Here is a 20,004-nt window from a genome sequence, read left to right as displayed (position 1 = left end):
TCACCCTTCCTGGAAGGATTTTTGTCATTATTGTTAGGGAAAATTTGGTGGTGGTGTTACCCCTGCAGCCCACAAGGCCTTAATTCTAAAGCCACACCATTCTTCATCTGGCTCCCAGAACATTGTCTCTCTTGGTTTTGCTTATCCCTTTGGCCATGCCTTCCCAGCCTCCTTGGCTCGTTTGCTTCTCACCTCCTCCACCTCTCATCCTTGCAGTGTCCCAGGACTCCTGTGCATGTCTTTTTCTCTTCTCCCTCTATTCCCTCCCCCCAGGTGGCCCCATCCAGTCGTGCGATGTTGAATGGCAGCTATGCACTCAGAAGTCCCCTGCTCCTATTTGCAGTGCCTGCTTTCCTGGTTGCTACTCGACATTTCCCCTCGACACCAAACAACATCTCAGACTCAGCCAAGTTCCCATCATCTCCTTGCTTGAGCCCGTTCCTCCTGGTCTTTAGAGTCTCACTCAGTTTTGGCAGCTCCATTCTTTCAGTTGCTCAGGTCCAAAACCTTACATTTATCCTTCAGTTTTTCCTCTTGCCCATTCTTGCTACAAATCCCATTGGCAGTACTTAAAAACATAGATGCAGAACCTGGTCACTTTCCACCCTCTCTGGTCCCACCCTACTCTCGCAAGCCTGGATCACTGAGGTAACCTCCTGAGTGACTGCCCTGTTTGTTATTAACATGGCAGCTAAAGTGCTTCCTTAATTTTTCTTTTTTCAGAGACAGAGATCTTTCTTATGTTGCCCAGGCTGGTCTTGAACGTTGGCCTCAAGTGATCTCCTGCCTCAGCCTCTAGAGAAGCTGCAGATACACGCACAAGCCACCATGCCAGGCTTAAAATGCTTCTTGTAGAACATGAGTCATAAGTCCTTCCACAGTTCACTACTTTCCAACAGTCCCCAGCTTATCCCAAGGAAAGCCAATCATCACAGTGGCGCACATGGCCCTTCACAAGCTCCCCCATTGCCCCTGTAACTTCACTTCCTACCACCCTCCCCATTGCCCCTCTGTCTTAGTCACAATGGCTTCCTTGCCATTCCCCCAACAGGGCAGGCACACATCTATCTTAGGGCCTTTGCCCTGGCTTTTTCCTCCCTTGTCTTCTTCAGGGCCTGACCCCAAAGTCACCTTCTACTGACACCTTTTTAGACCTATTAAAGGTTACAACCCTATCACTCTCTCCAACCCTGCCTAGCAACCTTCCCTGATTTGTTGCTATTCATATCACTTTACAATCTTGCTATGTATTTTACTCCCCCACTGGAATGTAGGCTCCTTGAAGGCAAGAAACTGGAACATTTGGTTCACAACTGAATTTCTAATACCTAGAAGAAGGCCTGGAACAGTGATGTGCCTGACAACAATTTGTTGAGTACATAAAATTAATTTTCTTGGGTCTTAATCTATGCTGTTAGTGACCAGTACATTCTTCTCTCCCTTTCTTTTCCCTCCCTCCCTCCCTCCAGCCCTCCCTCTCTCCCTCTCTCCCTCCCTCCCTTCCTTCTTTCCTTCTTCTTCCCTCCATCCCTCCCATTCTCCTTCCTTCCTCTCTTCCTCCTCCTTCATCCTGTCTTCCTTTCCTCACGTCTCTTAGCTCCCTCTTCTCCCTTTCTTTCTTAACTAAATAATGCTTACTCTACCTTCAATTTCTGTAGTGCATTGTAGTTTGTAACACTCTTTCACATAATCTCATCCAATATTGGCAATAACGATGGGAGGCCGACTGAGCAAGGCTTCCATCCTACTATGATTTAGGGGTCAACCTGAGGCAAAGGAAAATGAAGCAGATCTTCTAGATGGCCCACAGTTGATTCTCTGCTCAGATGCAGGGATGCTTAACTCTAGTTGTGCTTCATGGTTTTCAGTCCCCTAACAGCCTTTTACCTCCAGTGACTACATCTCTCTGCTTCTCTGCCCTGTACATGCACAGTTGAGCACAAGTGCAGCTCAGAGGTACAGGGGAGTTAATGTCCTTAGGGCAACCCTGAAGCATGAGGGATGAGAGTTGGTAGATGTCATAGATTGAATGTTTGTGTCCTTCTGAAATTCATGTCAAAGCCTTAACCTCCAGTGTGATAGTATTTGGAGATGGGGTCTTTGGAAGATGATCAGATTTAGATGAGGTTATGGGAATGGGGCCCCCATGATGGTATTAGTATCCCTATAAGAAGAGGAAGGAATGAGACAGAGTTCTCTCTCTTTCTGCCATGTGAAAACACAGGAAGATGGTGGGTGTCTGCAACCCAGGAAGAGAGCCCTGACCAACAACCGAATTTGTGGCACCTTGACCTTGGACTTCTAGCCCCCAGAACTGTGAGAAATAAACATCTATTGTTCAACCCCTCCCAGTTCTTTAATATTTGTTATGGCAGCCTGATGGACTAACACAGTAGGTAAATACCCAACCTCTCTGTCCTCAGGCAGGCTAATTCTAAGGCATGTTGCATGGGGTTTCTGGAAGGTTCCCTGGAGGGATTGAGCCCCAACTGCCCACAGGGTAATGTCCTCATTAACACCTCTTTTATTGTCTTCCATCACTTCCCTTCCTCATTTCCCTGATCCCTTGCTGTGCTTCCTGGGATCACCTCCCAATAAAACCACCTGCATCTAAGTCCTTTGTGAGGCACCTAACCTGATGCAGAAGGGGACACCAGGGTTTTCTGATGATACTGAGAGGCCCTTCTGTGACCCTGGACAAAGGCCCAGATGTACAAATAAATACAGGACTCCTATTTACATATGAATTTTAGATAAACAACAGATACATTTTTAGTGTAAGTTCTGTGCAATATTGGAGGCATATTTATACTAAAAAATCACTGTTTATCTGAAATCCAAATTTACCTGGGCATCCTGTATTTTCTCTGGCAAACTGAATCATGGCTGGAAAGAAAGGTGAACTAATTAGGAACCTGGAAATGATTACAAACGCCTGGATTTTGTGTCATTATGGGCTGGATAAGGCAGATTTGTGAATCTTTTAACCTTTATCATACCTAATCTGGGAATGGTTTGTATCCCATCATCCTCTTCAGCGCCCTGTACAGCTAACTAACTGTGTGAGGACAGTCAGGGAGAAACATGACTCAAAAAGGTTAAGGAAATGACCACAACCCTGGGGTCTGTTCCCTGAGGTGAATACTCTTGTGACCTTCAAGGCTGTGGCCATACAACATTTCACAGGTGGCCATAGAAGGAGTAGCAGTACAGAGCGCCAACAGCAGAAAATGGAAAGTGTTAATCACATTCCTTTCTTTGGCTGCCATCAGCATGACAACAATGAAATTGTGCTTCAGGGGCAGGGGGCCCAGTCAACCTGCTATTGGTTACTTCCTCACAGGGCCTGGGTCCCAAGACTGCATAAGTACTGGATACTAACTCTAGGCCTCACCCTGCTCTAAGTACATCACAGAGATTAGCACATTTAATACAGCAACAACTCAAGGAGAGAGGTAGAACCTCACTTTACAGATGAGGAAACTGAGGCACATTGAGTTACTCAGCTCTGAGATGGAAGATCCGGCATCCAGACCCAGGAAGTGTGACATGGGTGATGTCACTTCTAGTCATTGTGACACACTCCTCAGAACTGTTCTTGGGACCATGAAATAGTGCATATAAAGGACCCAGCTCAAGGTCACTGCCCAGGTGGAGTCTGAAGGTGTCCATTCTTGATATTGTCATTATTTTAATATAACTCTTATCCTCATCTTCTCTTATGCCCTAAAAATGACAGTTAGCCCAAGAGTGATGCTGACTGCAGAGAGGCCAGGCTGGTCTGTTTTCCTGAGGATCCCTGGGCAGCCCAGATAAACTCTTCAATCCCTTGATTCCCTTCACCAAGACTGCAGTCACCTCCTGCCTCCATCTTGCAGGCCATGAGTTTATCATACAGCCAGAAATAGTTGCCGGGTCCCCTGGAAAATAAGCCTGCAAAAGAAGCCTGTGAAGCACAAGCTCCAGGTAGGAGCAAACCAAACAGCAACCTGTACCCTGGTTAGACAAAAAAGCCCCTCTGTATTCGATGTCTTATCAATGCTGACATTGGGTGATGGAGTGGTTTTGGTTTTGGTTTCTTTTAACAGTAGCTTGGCTGTTTCGATAAAAGCTGAATTCAGATGCTAGGCCAGGCACTTAAAGTAGAATCCACCCACTATTCCCTGACCTTTTACAACTAGTCATAGAGAAGTCCTGACTTTGGGCTCCAGATCTCCCTGTGTTCAGGGTACACCCATGTGGCCTCTGCCTTGCCCTTGTCGTAAGTCCTAGAGTGTTGCTAACAGGGGGAAGATAAGGACACCTTCAGGGTGGGCCCCTCTGTATGCTGTCAATGCCCCACCCTGTTCCCTCAGCCTGTTCAGGCTGACTCCTAACTGCCAGTGTGTGTGTTTCTTTGCCTGATGGCTTTCTAGAAACTGTGAGCTGCCACTCTGCCTGTGCACATGAAGGAATTACATGACTATTGCAAGCTAGTGTGTAAATAGCCCAGCTCCATGAATGAGATAACATGGAGGTGTGCATTCTTTGCCAGTGCTACTTGAAGTGTGGTCCCTAGACCAGTGACAAGCTGTGAAATGTTTATTGCTTGTACATTTCAAGGTACAGACACAAATGGAAAGTTGGTGTTTAGGGACATTTATAGCAATTTGACATTGCTGTGACATTTTAATTGTATTTTTACAAAAGTATCCATTTATAATGGATTGATAACAACAGCAGACAACCTGGTTCTTTCCCCAGACAGCTTGAGAAGCACTGTTCTCGCTGGTTCCTAGTTTCCCTAGTGGGATTAAACTCCAGTTGCCCCCACGGTGCCAGCTGGCTTGATAATGCACCTTTGACTGGCTCCCTTTTGTTCCCTGTCTCACTTTCCTACTCTGGTATCAGTGTTTCTTGCATTTCTCAGATAAACTATTTGCATTCATTTCTTTGTTTTGGGGTCGGCTTCTGGGGCAACCCAAACTCAGTCACCCTCCCTTGTATAAGGCTGCCCACGCTGCCATCTGCTGCCTGGGGCATGCCACTGGTGGCTCATTCATTTTTTTCCCCAAGGAATTAGGTAGCCCATTAAGGATGATAAAGTTATCTGCCCACCTCTGCATTTCTTCCTGCATCCATGGCCTAAGGTCATGAAGTCACTACCTTCAGCTTTCTTTGCCTTTTCAGAATAGCACACTGGCTGGAGCTGACCAAAGACACATTTTCAGACAGTTGGCAGCCAACAATCGTCAATATTCTGCTTAACCTTCAAGATAAAGGTCTGAAGCATGCCCCAGGCAGCAGATGATAGAATGGGTAGCCTTATACAAGAAATGGCGTCTGACATTGGGTTGCCCCAGAAGTCAGAGCTGAAACAAAATTTATAGGCTAGAAAGACCAGTTAGAAAATCCTGTTCTTTTTCGGAAGCCCCTTTTTCATGCATATGGAATGCTTTTGTTCAGACACAAAACACCCAGGCTCAGTCTGTTATGCCCTGAATCATTTTCCTGTGGCTCAGGGCCCCCCTCGACTTGAGCGCTATTATCCCTCTGCCTGTTAGACCACGCTCTCTATCCCTGGGCTTGCTCCTTCGTTGTTTACGGATTTCTCAATCTGCCTGCTCAGGCTGAAAGAGACCCTTCCGCCCATAAAAACCCTGTGGTTCTAAATCATTTCTCTCTCTCTTTCACTCAAATCAGTTCCCTGGACTCTCAGAGCCTGGAACTAAAACCACCTTGAAATCCAAATTTTTACTTCTCCATCTAGCAACATAATTTTACCTTTGGCTTTTTTGGGGTATTTATGCCGACACTTTAGACATCTCTGTTGGCCACCAGTTCTCAGGGCTTGCCCTACTTTAGTGGTCTGGAGTAGAATGATTCTCTTGAAGCTTTTTACATATTTTGCAAATAATGTCTGTCCTCCAGGCTCGCCCAGGCTGGGGTCAGCAGACCACTTGCACAACCATGCACACTGGCTCTTAGGAACGTGTTCAGTTGTGGGGTAGGGGCTTGCTGGCACTAATGTACATCCATTTAGAAATCCCTCAGTGAGAATATGGGTGAGTCCAGAACCATGTCAGGGACTGTGGCCAAGGAATGTAGCTGTTTAAGTTTGGCGGGGGGAAAAATGAACTATGATCAGTAAGAGCTACTGAGAGGCAGGATAGGAGGAGGGGTAGAGGTCAGACTCTGGAGCTGGCTGCCCGAGTTTGAATTCTGACTCTGCGTGACTTTGACAAGTAATCTAACTTCTCTGGGCTTCACTTTCTTCAACTATAAAAGGGTGATAATAGGAGCCCCTATCTTAAGGGATTGTCTTGAGGATTTCACAAGTTAATCTAAATGAAGTGTTCATTGCCTCAAAATGTTAGCTGCACTATTACTATTAATACTACGACTGTTCTGTGATAGAACAGTCCTAGTATTACTACAACTGTGATAGAAGTAATAGAGAGAAAATAGGAGTTAAGGTGAACTTTGGTAATCAGAGAAGTCTTCCTGGAGGAAGAGGCTTGACTTAGGCATGGAAATATGGGTAGGATTCTATGAATTGTGATCAGAGGTTACACTAACAGACTATTTTCCAAAGATGGTAGCCAACGATATCTCCTAAGCCACAGACCCTTCTGCAATGTGACTTTGACCCTCCTCCCATTGAAAGGTGGGGTCTGTGTCCCTTCTTGAATATGAAGTCGGGGGGGGGGGTGATTTATGACTGCTTTAATCAATAGAATCCAAGGGAAATGATGCTGGGTGATTTCTGAGACTGGACCATAAAAGGCCATGCAGCTTCCCCCTTATTTGCTATATCACTTTTATAGGAGGCCTATGAGCTCTGAGCTGCTATGTAAGAAGCCTAACTATTCTGAGGCTACCATGTTGTGAGGAAGCCCAAGCTATGTGGACTTCCTTCAGTAGGTGTCTGCCTGGCAGACTTTGAGTCCTCCCAACCCAGGAACTAGACATGGGAATAGGAACCCTCAGGTGATTCCAGATTCCACTCCCCAGCTGCAAGTCACCCTTAGGCTTGAGGCTTCCAAAATGAGGCTTCTAACATTCTAGAGCAGAAACAAACCATCTTTGCCATGCCCTGTCTGAATTTCTGACCCACAGAATCTCTGAGCATAATAAAATGATTGTTGTTTTAAGCCATTAAGTTTTGAGGGTGATTAGTTACTCATCAATACTGCTTATTATATGCAGTGAAAAGGCAGCTCTAATGGCAGGGTTGGCACGAGTAAAGTCACTGAAGAGAGCACAGTGAGAAGTCTGAGGGTAAGGACAGCAAGGAAAGGGGACAGTGGGGCCCATGTCCTGTTCCTTCCCGCCCCTACCCAACACCATCTCACCATCTAGAGTAGGTAAATATAATGAAAGGTGATTCATGATAGTTCATGAAAACATCTGTGCAAATTCTAAAACATCAACTCTGGTTCAATTCATTCTCTGACAGGGTGAAAGTTGCAAAGAATATTGCAATAAATAACATGAAATGTGTATTGATATGGTTTGGCTATGTCCCCACCAAAATCTCAACTTGGATTGTATCTACCAGAATTCCCACGTGTTGTGGGAGGGACCCAAGAGGAGGTAATTGAATCATGGGAACTGGTCTTTCCCTTGCTATTCTTGTAATAGTGACTAAGTCTCATGAGATCTGATGGAACTATCAGGGGTTTTTGCTTTTGCTTCTTCCTCATTTTCTCTTGCCACTGCCGGGTAAGAAGAGCCTTTCACCTCCCGCCATGATTCTGAGGCCTCCCCAACCATGTGGAACTGTAAGTCCAATTAAACCTTTTTGTTATTGTTGTTCCCAGTTTTGGATATGCCTTTACTAGTAGCATGAAAACGGACTAATACAGTGAATTGGTACCGGTAGAGTGGGGCGTTGCTGAAAATATAACCAAAAATGTGGGAGTGACCTTGGAACTGGGTAACTAGCAGAGATTGGAACAGTTTGGAGGGCTCAGAAGAAGACAGGAAAATGTTTGGAACCTCCTAGAGACTTGTTGAATGGCTTTGACAAAAATTCTGATAGTGACATGAACAATAAGGTCCAGGCTGAGGTGGTCTCAGATGGAGATGAGGAACTTGTTAGGAACTGGAGCAAAGGTGACTCTTGTTATGTTTTAGCAAAGAGGCTGGGGGCGTTTTGCTCCTGCCCTAGAGATTTGTAGAATTTTGAACTTGAGATGATTTAGGGTATCTGGCAGAAGAAATTTCTAAGCAAAGCATTCAAAAGGTGACTTGGGTGCTGTTAAAACCATTCTGTTTTAAAACAGAAACAGAGCATAAAAGTTCAAAAAACTTGCAGCCTGATGATGCAGTAGAAAAGAAAAACCCATTTTTTTGAGGAGAAATTCAAGTTTGTTACAGAAATTTGCGGAAGTAGCAAGGAGCCTAAGATGATGACATCCCTAAGACCACAGGAAAAATGTCTCCAGGCCATGTCAGAGGCCTTCACGGCAGTCCCTCCTATCACAGGCCCAGAGGCTCAGGAGGAACAAGTGATTTTATGAGCCAGGTCCAGGGTCCTCATGCTGTGTGCCAGCTGCTCCAGCCATGGCTGTAAGGGGTCAATGTAGAGCTCAGGCTGTGGCTTCAGAGGATGGAAGCCCTAAACCTTGCAGCTTCCATGGGGGTTTGAGCTTGTGGTTGCACAGAAGTCAAGAATTGAGGTTTGGGAGCCTCTGCCTAGATTTCAGAAGATATATGGAAATGCCTGGATGCCCAGACAAAAGTTTGCTGCAGGGGTAGAGGGCCCTCATGGGGAACCTCTGCTAGGGCAGTGCAGAAGGGAAATGTGGGGTTGTGGGGTCAGAGCTCCCACACAGAGTCCCTACTGGGGCACTGCCTACTGGAGCTATAAGTAGAGGGCCACCATCCTCCAGACTCCAGAATGGTAGCTCCATCGACAGCTTGCTCCGTGTACCTAGAAAAGCCACAGACACTCAACGCCAACCCGTGAAAGCAGCCAAGAGAGAGGCTGTACCCTGCAAAGTCATGGGGGTGGGAGGGGAGAGCTGCCCAAGACCATGGGAACCCACCTCTTGCATCAGCATGACTTGAATGGGAGGCCTGGAGTCAAAGCAGATCATTTTGGAGCTTTAATATTTGACTGCACCACTGGATTTTAGACTTGCATGGACGCTGTAACCCCTTTGTTTTGGCCAATTTCCCCCATTTGGAATGGCTGTATTTACCCAATACCTGTAACCCCACTGTATCTAGGAAGTAACTAACTTGCTTTTGATTTTACAGGCTTAGAGGCAGAAGGGACTTGCCTTGTCTCAGATGAGACTTGGGACTGTGGAGCTTTGGGTTAATGCTGAAATGAGTTAAGACTCTGGAGGACTGTTGGGAAGGTATGATTGGTTTTGAAATGTGAGGACATGAGATTTGGAGGGGCCAGGGTTGGAATGATATGATTTGGCTGTATCCCCACTGAAATCTCAACTTGAATTGTAGCTCTCAGAATTCCCATGTGTTGTGGGAGGGACCAAGGGAGAGGTAACTGAATCACGGGGGCTGGTCTTTCCCCTGCTATTCTTGTGATAGTGACTAAGTTTCATGAAATCTGATGGGTTTTATCACGGGTTTCCGCTTTTCCTTCTTTTCTCTTGCTGCCACCTTGTAAGAAGAGCTTTGCACCTCCCGCCATGATTCTGAGGCCTCCCCAGCCATTTGGGACTGTGAGTCCAATTAAACCTTTTTTTTTTTGTTCCTGGTTTTGGGTATGCCTTTATTAGCAGCATGAAAACAAACTACTACATGTATGAAATAAAATAAAAGACCTTGAGGACTGACACTTAAGGAAACCCACCTCTCTCAGTGAGTGAAGAGTTTGTCTTGAGTCACAGTGTAGAAGTCTGTCTTCTTGGGTTCAAAGTCTGCCCCTGTCACTAATACCTGTGTAACTGTGGACAGATTACTTAACCTCTCTGTGCCATTTTGTCACACTGTGTATCGGGGATGGGTAGAGATATTGGGGATCCAGGCTGCAAGCCAGGGCTGTGGAAATGCATCCTTAAGATTCTTAGAAGACAGTTTTATGGCAGTCCCCCTGATCTGACTGTACTCTGAGGCCATGTTTTACTGTCAGCCTGAAGGTCATTTATTACTTTGATAGTCTTTTGCCAGGAAAGATCGGGGATTAAAAAAGTTTTATATTTAAGCCCATCAAGTCCCGGCTTCTTTACATTTTGTCTAAATTCTACACAAAAAAGGAATAGTTCTTTCCTTAGCTCTTCTTTGCTCTCCTGTACTTTATTGCTATTCATTTGTTGTTTAAATTACTAGTGACTGGTGGTAGAGGCTTTAGATAGAGTGGTGAAATGGTTTGGCTGTGTCTCCACCCAAATCTTATCTTGATTTGTGGCTCCCATAATCCCCACATGTTGTGGGAGAAACCTGGTGGGAGATAATTGAATCATGGGGGCAATTTCCCCCGTGCTGTTCTTGTGGTAGTGAATAAGTCTCACGAGATCTGATGGTTTTATAAGGAGTTTCCCTTTTTGCTTGGCTTTCATTTTCTCTCTTGTCTGCCACCATGTAAGACGTACTTTTTGCCTTCCACCATGACTGTGAGGCTTCCCCAGCCACATGGAACTGTAGGTCCATTAAACCTCTTTTTCTTTATAAATTACTCAATCTCACCTATGTCTTTATCAGCAGTGTGAAAACGGACTAATACAAGTGGAAAGGAGAATGGAATCTCAGCAAAAGGGGTAACCATGCTGAGTTAGGACCTATTAAATCAGTAGGTGTAAAATTGTGGTACACATGCCATTGGCTTCAGCATCGTGTTTGGTACTTGTTGAAAATCCAAGTTCCCAGGCCTCTGGTCAGACCCACTGAGTCAGAAGGGGCTATGAAGGAGGAATCTGCATTGTAGGGACATGCATAAGTTCACTAAATGTAAAGACATTGCCTTCCATCAGGTTTTGTAGATACCTACTTTTTTCCACTTGTGCCCAGACTCTAGTCCTAGAATTGGTCTCTCTGCTTCCTTTTTTTGTTCCCTGTATGGCTCTAGGTCTGGACAGCAAACAGACGGCTCACTCAAATAGAGTACGCCTTTAATAAAGAGGCGATTTAAAGGTGCCGACCTAGGACAGTGCCGTACCCAAGGCTAAGTAACAGTGGGGAACTGTCATCACCAGGAGGAAGGGGAGCTAGAAGTTATCTGAGCTTAGAGCGCCTCGATGCCATTTGGCCTGTTTCCTAAAGAGTTCCTTTAATGTCCCTGGATTGTTCAGTGGGAAGGTCCTGTGTAAGGGCTCTTAGGCTATGGAGTGAGATCTTCGTGCAGTGGGGCCAGGTGGGGAGATGAAGAATGTGGCTCTTTAACAGGTGGCTCCAGGGGACTGTGTGGAGAAACACTGGCCCAAATTGTCCTCAGTCTCTCTTATTGCTGCCTTTTCAGGATTTTTCTGTCTTTTGGGAGCCCTGGAGCCCCTCCTATCTAGGCAGGAAGGGGAGCCAATAAATAAATTCACACTATGAGGCTAGAGAGTGATAATAGCTAATCTCTTCCAAGGACAATTGCTCTTAGAGAAAAAAGATGGCTGATAGAAAAAAAAGACTGTTTAACTAGAAAGAAAGAGTGTCCCCTGGAAGGATACCACACTTTGGCGCTGGAGTAGGAGCAATTTATAGGCAATCGCACCTTAAACTTTTCAAATCAGCCCCTCTTCTATTCTGTGAATCTGATGTTAAGCGTGTTCCCTAAGAGGCTTTCCAATGTGTCTACTTATGGAAGCTCTATGAGGGAAGCGATATCTTGGTCTCTTTTGTTCACTGATAAATTCCCATAACCTGACACATAGCGGTGCTCTGTTGTGTGCTTGCTGAATGAATGAAGGAAGGAAGGAATAGATGAAACATCTCAGGAACCTAGCTCCTGTCTCAAGTGAGACACACTTAGTGCCTCCCTTCTCCTTGTGGCCTGTCTGGGATTGAGCTGAAAAATGATTTTCATACACGTTACCCTCATTATAACATCATCCCTCAGAGCGAAGCTCTCTGACCACCCTAAAGACCTGTATTTAATGTGATGAAAGGTGATTTAATGGAGTTGAGGAGAGCGAAGCATAAAGCAGACAGCCATTTCAGAAAAGCAAAGCAGTCTGTCCCTCCAAGGGGAAAGGGGGAAAAAAAAGAGGAAAAAATTCAACACCCTCTCCAGAAGAGAGTGGAATAAGAAGATGTTTTGGTCAGCTCCATAGGAAGGCAAAAATGAAAGCCAGATAAGCCCGGAGGCCTCCCCTCCTCTGCAGCAGATAACTAACTTACCATTTATTTACCTTGGAGCTGATTATGTACTGGGTTGAGGCAGGCAGGGAGATTTTATTGACATTTGGTCTCCCTTCACACATTTTTTGCGACAGCCAGACATCAGGGACTGAGCTGCAGGATATTAAAGGATTTGGAAAAGTTATCAAGGAATGGGACATATTTATCAAAGCCACAGTGATATTAGAAAGCTGGGCTGCTGCTACACCTGGGTCTGTTACTTGATTAAAAAAATAATAATGATTCATCCTCTGGCTGGCTTTTGCACCTGGGTGAATGCTGAGGGGTTCTGTAGGACCACCCTTGGCCAGGGATTTGCACATAAAGACCCTCTTTGGGCCTGGCAAAAACTGTAGGTGATAGATCACACTAGTGGCTGGGGGGCTGGGGGCGGTGGTGTGCCTGCACCTATGCACATGCACATGTGATAAAGTCTCGTGTTCAGCAAGCTTCTATTGGTGTGTTACCAGACCTCCCTGGATTGGGCCAGTTTACATGATGGCCTTCAAGTATACCTGTGTACTCAGGGCATCTTTTATTTCTAAAAGATAACTAGTTGGTTGAGTGACCGAAGGATTTGTGCACAAGGGGCCTCATAAGGGATCTCTAACCTGCCTCAACCACTGTATTTCTGCTGAATAACAATTATGTAATACAGGAAATCTCCATCTTTTAACACCAGTAAGTAAGAATATTTCACGAGTCACCTCTATTTAGCTCTCCCCCCAATTTTTCCACATGAATTATTCAGTGTATGACTGTTTCAATATGTCTGTCTTTGAAAAAATTGCTGGATGAACTTAAAGCAGCAAGAGGAAGTGCCTGCTTTGCAAAAACGATACCCACCTGCATACTTATCTTAAAAGGAAAGTCTTTTAACACATTCACTCAGGTGAAAATATCATGGATAGCAAGGACTGACCAATGGCCATCAGGATCCATGGGGCCAATCCGGGTTTTGCCATCTGATTCCAATCCATCAGGTCTGGCTATAAATCGCTTGTATGTCTGGGTGATAAAAAGCAAATACAAATTTTCAAAAAGTTTAACCTTGCATGGTATATAAAGAGAATACATAATATTCTCAAGCATAAATATGTCTCAAGACAAACTCATTGCATATACCCAGAATACATAATGGAGCTTACTGAGACATATTTTTCCTCTAGCAAGAAAAAGCCAGAAATTCTGCAGTAAACTGTGTAGTTTCTGCAACTGAGAAATGGAACCTGTGACTCTGACTGTTGATATCCTTCTAAAATGGCATGAAGTCTAGCTGAGGGAGAGGCTGAAGTCTGGCTGAAGCTAGAGGGTGGAAGACCTGGGGCTCTAGCTGGCTTCTTGGGGAGCTTGACCAAAATCATTTCATGTGATTGACTTCCAATTTCTGCATCTGGAAATAAGGCGGCTGATCCAGAAACTGACAGTTTCTAAGGCAGTGCTTCCCAGAATCTAATGGGCAGGCGAATCCCCTGGGAATCTTGACAAATGCAGATTCTGATTGGGTGGGTCTGAGGCGGGTCTTGGAATTCTCCTTTTTTTTTTTTTTTTTTTTTTTTGACAGAGTCTTGCTCTGTCGCCCAGGGTGGAGTGCAGTGGTGTGGTCTCAGCTCACTGCAACGTCTGTCTCCTGGGTTTAAGCAATTCTCTTGCCTCAGCCTCCCTAGTAGCTGGGAATTGCAGGTGCATGCCATTGTGCCCAGCTAATTTTTGTGTTTTTAGTAAAGATGAGATTTCACCATGTTGGCCAGGCTGGTCTCAAACTTCTGACCTCAGGTGATCTGCTGGCCTCAGTCTCCCAAAGTGCTGGGATTACAGGCATGAGCAGAATTATCCATTTCTATCATGCTGTCTGCTGATGCCAATGCTGCTGGTCTGAGAACCACACCTTGGGTAACATGGTTCTAGCATTCTCCCCTGATCAGATGGACACAGACAGTGACTCTCACCCTTGGTTGCACATTGCAATTACCTGGGAAGCTTTAAAAAATGTCATTGCCCAGACCACATCTCAGCCTGATCAAATTGGAATAATCTTTCGGGATGTGACCCAGGCAACAATATGTTTTAAAGCTCCTCGAGTGATTCCAAGGTGCAGCCAAGCTTGAGTAGAACTGGTTGAAGGTACCACATGGCTGCACACACTTCGATGGAGCCAGCTATCTTGAGGCTTGTGGTATTGTCACCCATACTTGTGATAATCCAGTAAATGGAGCAGATACTATTTACCGACATGGTAGTCTACGTCGTGCAATGGTGTCATAGAATCACGACCTCCTCCTTGAACAGGTGAGGATGCTGAGCCTGTTTGTCCAGGAGACCAAGGGTGATGGGTTCCATGAACTTCTACAGGTAATGGGATGACAAAGTGCAACTTTTTTCTTTGTAATGCTTCTTACTAAAGGCCGGATCAGTGGTTGCCAACACAGATGCCTACATGAGCTGGGTGGGCAGCAGAAACCATAAATCAGAGCTAGATCTTTGCATATTTAAATACCAAAGTGTATCCTCTGAGAATTATGCTCTTTAACATTTCTTAAAACTTGTGGCTGTCTTTTCCTTTATTTTCCTCTTTTTGATAGGGACACGGGTACAAGAGAAATGTATAACTACTCTAAGAAATACAGTAAGGCAAGTGCAGGGGTGGAGCCAGGTTTATGTGGGACCTGAGGTTTGTACAAATTGGGGGACCCTCTTTAAAAACTACACAATACTTTTAGAAATTTACAAAATTGTATAACTGTCAAAAGTTGTTGCTATCTATGCCTGAGGATGTGGAACAGGGTCCATATAGTGAGGGGACCTGTGGTTTAACCTTCATTAGCTTCATGGGAAATCCACCTCTGTTACAAGTGTGAGGTAAAAGACAACACAGGTGGAATTTTAACACACAATACTGTCCTGTGCACCTCAGACCAAAACTTTACAGTAAAAACAAAAATGCACTGATGAAATGGCTGTGGAAGTTTAATGCAAGTAATTCCATGGAACAGATGAGACCTTTCATGACATTGAACTGTGACAGCAGCCATGAGTAAGACACAGGTGTACTAGACCCTTGGTACTAAAAGTGTGGTCCATGGAGAAGCAGGAGCACAGCATCACCTGGGAGCTAGTTAGATGTGTACAATCTCAGGCCCCAGCCCAGACCTCCACAATTGGCAACTGCATGCCTATCTGACAGGTGTGCACATTAGATGTTGAGGGAATATTGGTGATGACTTTGAGAACATAAGAGAATAAAATAAGGAAGGTAGCTATGAGTCAGTTCATTTATTAGTATTTGTTTGTTCACGCATTCATTCCTTTATGCTTTCAATCAATATGTATTCTTGGAGTGCTTCCTTTATGCCAGGAACTGTGATATGCTACTTACATGGGATTAGGAAAGAGATTCGCAGAATGGCTTTATCACTTGGCTTTTTCAATCTCCAAATTTTTCTTTCCCTATTTCCCCCAGCCCCAGAAGGCACATCTTCACACATGCAGCGTGATGGCTAGTGCATGACATTTGTTCCAAACAGGAACTGACTTGTTGGACTGCAAACAGCTAGATGGCTATGTGTGCTGAATGCCTTAAAGAGCCTGGCACGGTATATGGAGCTGAAGTGGTGCTGAGTGGACCTCCCTCAAAGTTCATTAAAACTAGACAACGGTAGCGACCTTCTGAGATGGGTTTTTTGAGAGTCAAAGGGAATGACTGCCTTACAATGCCAGCCGTGGATCTCTGCCCTGGGTTTCAGCTTCTAGATGACTCCCCACTACTTAATTCTTTTGCCTCGAATTGCAGGACAACGAGGGTTAAGGATGTGGGCTCTGGCACCTGATTGCTTGAGGTTTAGGATTGCAGTTCCACCATCCCCTGGATCTGGGACTGTGGGGAAGTCAGGGCAATTCTCCATCCTCTTTGCTATAACGTGCATGTGGTAATAGTACTTAGCGGTGGTGTGAGTCACAGCGAGATCATGCACAGAGCACAGAGAAAGTGAGTCCCACAGAGCACAGAGAAAGTGAGCCCCATGGTAAACATGAGCTGCTGCTAGGGCCATATCAATCACTTGCAAGTTAGTATGAGTTAGATCTTACAGCAAGGCTTTGATCAGGGTGAGGGGAAAGGGGTGAAGCTACAGGGGAAGGGTCCTGAGTTAGATGAAAAAGCCAACTCCCTGCCAGCACACTTTAGAGAGGGGGTGGCACAGAGAGCAGGGTGTGAGGTGCCCTTTGCAAATGTGAGGAAGATATAGCAATGTGCAGAATTTCAAGGGCTAAAAGCTGTGCTAGTTACCTTCTGGTGAAGGCCAGCTTCTGATGCCTTTGTTCCTAGCTGGCTCTGTGTTTATGCAATGAGACATCAAACTTGTGTCCTCTCATTAACCCTTTGTTTCTTCTTTGTTCCTGATTTAGAACCCCCACACTCTGATTATTTTTAGAGCTGTGAGAAGTCAGAAGTCACTTCTGTTTACAGAGGCCCGCTGCCTTCAAAGGCGTGAGGGAAGTGCTAACAGCTCTCTCCTCATCCCCTGCCCCGCCCTTTGCAATACATTCTGGGGCGCTTTGCTCAACGGAAGAAAAATCACAAAGGAAAGCAATCTTTTCTGTCTCTTAGATGTTTACTTTCTCCATTTCTCCTGACCTGAGTGGGTTTAAAAAACATACACATACACTTTTATGCTTCCCTTGCAAAGTGGGGAGGAACCAGGCAGACTCCAACATGAGTCAGTGTTTGTGAAGGCTTTGCATTCTACTCTTCCCTCACTACCTTCTAGTTTTGCTTCTACTGTCTCCCCAGCACACCAAATTGGTAGCCTCCACACCAGGCCGGGGGAGACCTTGAGCAGCCCTCTGTATTAGGGGTACCTTCGGTGGACAATTCCCACCAGATCCTAAGCCCCCCAGTTTGAAGACCCATGGCCATCGCATTTCCTCATTTCCACATCTAGAAATTTCTACTTTAGTACTATAGAGTGAAGGAGCTTAGAAATTCTGTAATCTAACTGCCATATTCTCCCAACGAGAATGGCAAGGCCCAGGAAGCGGAGAAGCTTTTCCTAGGATACAAAGCATGGCCCTTTCCCACAGGGCCTTTCCCACAGAACATAAGGTTTATAAGTATTAACTGTATATATGAAAATTGTGTTGCAGGCCTTTTCCCAACATATTTTTGTTCTTTCTCATTGTTTATGGATCCTTCTGCCATGGTATAAAAATTATGTAGTTATACATATATTCAATGATTAGTCTATTTCTCTTCCCCATGCAATGGTTTTGGATTTGCATCTCTTTCCCATGCTATGGTCTTCCACATGGTTTTAATATTGTCTCTGAAGGGTAGTAGAACATGTCAGTCACAAATATGCCACTTTGGCATATTTGCGTTACCCTCAGGGATACCCCAGGTGTTACTAAATAACAAGTAACTGGACTGATCAGGGTGTGTGAATTAAAAGTACTTAGAGAGAAGATAGGGGCAAATGACTATTCTGGTATATAGTCAGTTACTCTAGACAGCAGTGCCCAGGCTCCTCTGCCATTTTATGTTCAAAGAAGTAGTATCGCATGCTCTGCTGAAATTGTGGCCGTGCTGGGTACATATCTGGGTGGTTCAATGTGATCAGAAGATTCTGTCACTTCTCTTTATTGTGATGCGTTTACACTGCACCAGGGTAGGGCCCCAGAAATAATAGTCCTACGGTTCTGAGACCATCTACGTGAAAAGACACACGTGCACACATGCACACACACACACACGTGCCTTTGAGTACGCAATGTTCCTGTTCACATCTACACGTACCAGCACAGAGCTCACATGGATGATGACATCGCAGCTGGCACATCACTGAATATTCTCTTCCCACCTAACCACATGCATGTAATTTGTGCAGGGAAAGCTGTCTTCTCTAGATTTGGAGGTCAATGTCACAAAATGTCAGTCTCTGAAAGGAAATGTGATTTAAAAAACCTGCCTGGTACGCATGGCTTTGGCTATCTGTAGAATCTTCTGCGAGCTGATCAATGTCATAGGCACCATTGCAAGTGCTTTCCACATTGGGGCTTCTTTAAGGGGAGCTGTGTTTTCTGCCATAGTAGCTTTCTGATCTTTGGGAAGAAACCTACATCTCTGTACCTCAGTTTTCTCATTTGTAAAATGACGGTAATCATACTCACCTCTTGATATTGTATGTGTATGGTGGGGGATTCACATAGAATAATAAGACAGTGTGAAGACACTCAAATTACATCTGGCCCAGGGGAAAACAACAACAAATATTAGTTCTTTCTTCTCTTTCTCATGAGTTAAGAATGTTTTCACGTATGTTGTTAGGATAATATGGTGGATTCCCCACCTTGCCATCTCAATAATTACCTATGTGACTTGGGGAATGTCCCTTTATCTGTGCCTCCGTTTCATTCATTCATTCAGGCAGGCAGGCACTAAATATTTATGGAGTGTCTACTAAGGGCCAGTCATTGTTTTAGGTGCTGAGGAAACAGCAATGAACAAAACAGACAAAATTTTGGCCCTCATGGAGTATATAAACTAATCGGATGAATTAGAAAACAACCAAATATGTCCTTCAATGGAAAATAGGCAGTCTTCATAAAGTCTAAAATGTTAGAATGTGTCAGTCTTAATATATCTAAAAAGGTGCTGAAGTTTGCTCAATTCTCTGACTATGACTCATGTTTCCAAGGTATATCTGTTAGGAATCTTTTGATTTTAAATGTCATAAGACTCAACTCAAACCAATTTAAACCACAGGAGAATTGGCTCACATAACAAAAAAAGTTGAGCAGCAATGTTGTCTTCAGGGACAGCTTCACCCAGTAGCACAAAAACTGCAACCAAAAACCTGGTTTCTCTTCATCTCTCTTCTCTACCTTATTCCATTTTGACTACAGTTCCACATGGTGGCCTCCATTTTCCCCAGGCCCCTCATTAAAATAACCAATTGCTACCCAGCACCAGATCTTAAAGCACATTCACATCACACTACCCAGGGGCTTTCTCAGAAGTTCCACCAAATTGCTCCTCACAATTGATCCCATCCCTGAGTGTGGAGGGGAGGTTACCTCCACCAACCATACTGAAAAATGGGGAAGTGATCCCATGAGAAAAAAATCAGAGTCCTTTTGCTTGCAAGGATTGAGAAAAGCTGGAGAGACAACCCAAGCTGGTGTATTAGTGCATTCTCACACTGCTATAAAGACATACTGAGACTGGGTAATTTATAAAGAAAAGGCATTTAATGGTCTCATGGTTCCATAAGATGTGCAGGATGCATGCCTGGGCAGGCCTCAGGAAACTTACAATCATGGCAGAAAGCGAATGGGAAGAAGGCACATCTACATGGCAGGAGCAAGAGGAAGAGAGTGAAGGGGGAAGTGCTACACACTTCCAAACAACCAGATCTTGTGAGAATTCACTATCAAACTGTCACAAGAACTGCAAGGGGGAAATCCACCCCCTTGATCCAATCAATCACCTCCCACCAATTTCCTCCCCCAACATTAGCAAATAGAATTCAACATGAGATTTGGGTGGGGACACAGAGCCAAACTATATCGGCTGGATTGTTCCACAGGAAGCCCAAGAACATGCCCAGGGCTCAAACAAAGCAGGAGAAACAAAGATAATTTTTTAAAAAGGCAATTTTATTATATACATATATATATAAATTTTCTTACTATGATAACATCAATGCTTTTAAATATATATATATATAT

At 44.6% G+C, this 20,004-nt stretch overlaps 1 long non-coding RNA gene across 1 annotated transcript in view; it reads left to right on the top strand.

Annotated features, from left to right (window-relative positions):
• Positions 1–4,378: 4,378 nt before the first annotated feature.
• Positions 4,379–20,004, top strand: part of LOC116539054 — a 42,050-nt gene continuing 26,424 nt past the window's right edge. Inside the window, exon 1 of the long non-coding RNA XR_004263902.1 lies at positions 4,379–4,602. This is a non-coding gene — a long non-coding RNA (uncharacterized LOC116539054). The remainder of the gene's footprint in view (positions 4,603–20,004) is intronic.

This window comes from Sapajus apella, unplaced genomic scaffold (genome assembly GCF_009761245.1).
Source record: "Sapajus apella isolate SASKATOON/1434 unplaced genomic scaffold, GSC_monkey_1.0 scaffold125, whole genome shotgun sequence".
NCBI classification, from domain to species: Eukaryota; Metazoa; Chordata; class Mammalia; order Primates; family Cebidae; genus Sapajus; species Sapajus apella.
This window is presented reverse-complemented; position numbering and strand designations above follow the sequence as displayed.